Below are 2,773 nucleotides of genomic sequence, written 5' to 3'. Positions count from 1 at the left end.
AGATAGATAGATAGATAGATAGATAGATAGATAGATAGATAGATAGAAAGAAAGAAAAGGGGTGGGCAATATGCAACGTTTCAAGAAATGCTAGACCTTTAATATGTTATCAGTTTCCATTCATCTTATATTATTAATTCCTAAAACAAATTCCATCTCAACATATAATTTTGCTATACATTTAATTTAAACAGGCAGTTAAGATACATATAAAAATAAAATCCTCTGTGTTATAGAGTAGAGAAGCAAGAAATGTTCCCATCTAGCAAAGCATTTTTCCAGACTCTTCAATTTTCTCCATGAAGCTGAGTTTACAAAGTGCACATGCCCCAGTTTAGCGCCTTTGAGGTCTGTGTTGAGAATCTGTGCTGTATCCCATGATGCCCTTCATCGCACTGAGAGCCAGGTTTGTGTAAGTGTGACCTGAAGTGTCATGCCCCACCCCCCTCCCCCTCGTGACCGCACAGAGCCAGGTGGACAGGGTGTGTGATGTCAGAGCCAGGTGCCAGGTGGGCACTGTCTCAATAATGCATCATGCTCAGCGCTCTGGCTGGCAGGTGCAACACTTTGATGTGTTCCAGAAACATCTGTAGCCTGAGTTTTTAATCACCTCGCCTGTAGCCCCCCCACATCCTATCAATCTGTCTCCTCCCCCTCATGGCTGGCATCCCTCTCTCCAAAACAAATTAATGAGACTGCACAATTTTGAGTTTCTGTATTAATGTTTACTATTTTATATTTGTTTATGTTTACTTGCTCACAGGTTGCCTTTGAGGAATATTCCGGTTATTTCTTAAGTGATGTTCTGTTGAATACTTATCAGCACTTCATCAGTCACAGAACACAGAGTGTGAAGAAGAGTAGGAGTCTTCCTCTAAGCCAGGATAATGCCAGGCCAAATAAGGGCTAACAATTAGTCAATGAGTTGGTTTACAAGAACGTGAAACATCGCTTGGTTGAGGAAACGGTGACAAACTAGCTAAAGGCCACACATCATGACAAATTTGAGAAAAAATTATTTTGCAAGCCTGAAAAAAAAAAAAAATATATATATATATATATATATATATATATATATAATTTTATTTATTTATTTATTTTAATTATATATCCGCTAAGGATTATTGTGCTGCACTTTACATAGACCTGTCTAAAGCTTTTGACACTGTGGGCCATGACATCTTGTGTCATAAGCTCTCAGAAATTGGATTCTCAATTCACACCATTGGTTGGTTCGTTAACTATCTCTCAGACCGGAGGAATGTGTTCAACATAATGGTACTTTCTCCAGTTATTTATCAGTCAACAATGGTGTATCACAAGGCTCAGTCTTCGGAGACACCCTCTTTACAATCTACATAGGTACTGTAATGTAGGTCAGCATCTATTATGCATCCTTACATTTCTATGCAAATGATACAGTTGTTTATTGTCGAGCTAAAACAGTTGTTAGGGTTTTCCAGCTTTTGCAATCCACTTTTGACATCATCCAGTCTGATTTGTTCAGTCTCAAACTTGTCCTAAACACTGACAAAACCAAAGGGATGCTTTTTGCAAACAGGAAGTCGGTCCCAGCAGTTCTTCCTTTGATTTTATCCTCGAATGGTGCTCCTATTGAGTTTGTCGATTCCTACAAATACTTGGGTATCTTGGTCGATTCACATCTCTCTTTTAATCTCCACGTGGAAAACTTGGTAAGGAAACTGAAAGTTAAATTGGGTTTCTGTTTCAGAAATAAATCCTGTCTAACTCTGAATGATAGGAAACATCTTGTAACTGCAACTTTCCTTCCCTCCATTGAATACAGTGACATTATTTACATGAACGCTCCTACAAGCACCCTGCAAATGTTGGACGCTGCCTATCATGGTGCACTAAGATTCATAACTGGCTGTATCCTGATGCATGCTCAATAATCTAGGTAGAAAAATCTAAAAAAGTTAAGTCTGGTCCTCTGGACATTCAAAAAACAAAACAAAACAAAACAAACAAACAAACAAAAATTATCCAGTAATGTCTAGAGGACCAGACTTAACTTTTTTAGATAACTGGCTGTAATTACTGTACCCACCATTGCACCCTGTATTCACTGGTTAACTGGACATCATTAACTTCATGTAGACTCTCTCACTGGTACATTTTCATATTTAAATCACTTCTTGGTATGTTGCCTTCTTACATCTTCTCCTACATGTTACTGCGTGAGTGCAGCTACAGCGTGCACTCTCAGGACATTATTACCTGCAGTGTTCCCTCAGCGAGAACTGAACTAGGCAAAAGGGCCTTCTTCTACTCTGCTCGTTTCCTGGAATATCTTGCAAAAAGATCTTAAGCTCTCGACCTTGACGTCTCTAAGTGGCTTCAAACATCTGCTAAGTTCCTGGGAAAAACCAATGCAGACATGTTCTTGTTTTACATCACCTTACAATCTAGCTGTTTTGGGGTGGGTTTTGGTTACTTTTTTTAATTGCCATTTTATTTTCACTTGTTATTCTCAATTTGTATTCATCTTTTAATGATTGTCTATTATTGTCTTTGTTGTCCACTGTTGTCATCACTCTTTGTTAAAACCAGGTCTCTTTTGTAAATGAGTCCACGAGGCTCAATGGGATTAACCTATATAAATAAAGGTTGAATTAATATAATAAAAGTCACTCAATCAGTATGGATGCCAATTTCCGCCAATGAGAAGAAATAAAACATCTAATGGTACTGTATGTCATAATTTTGACTTTGACTTTGAAAGGCGAAATTATGACATACCATTGGACGT

The sequence above is a fragment of the Nematolebias whitei genome, chromosome 10, assembly GCF_014905685.2.
Source record: "Nematolebias whitei isolate Nwh7 chromosome 10, NemWhi1, whole genome shotgun sequence".
Classification (NCBI taxonomy): Eukaryota; Metazoa; Chordata; class Actinopteri; order Cyprinodontiformes; family Rivulidae; genus Nematolebias; species Nematolebias whitei.
This window is presented reverse-complemented; position numbering follows the sequence as displayed.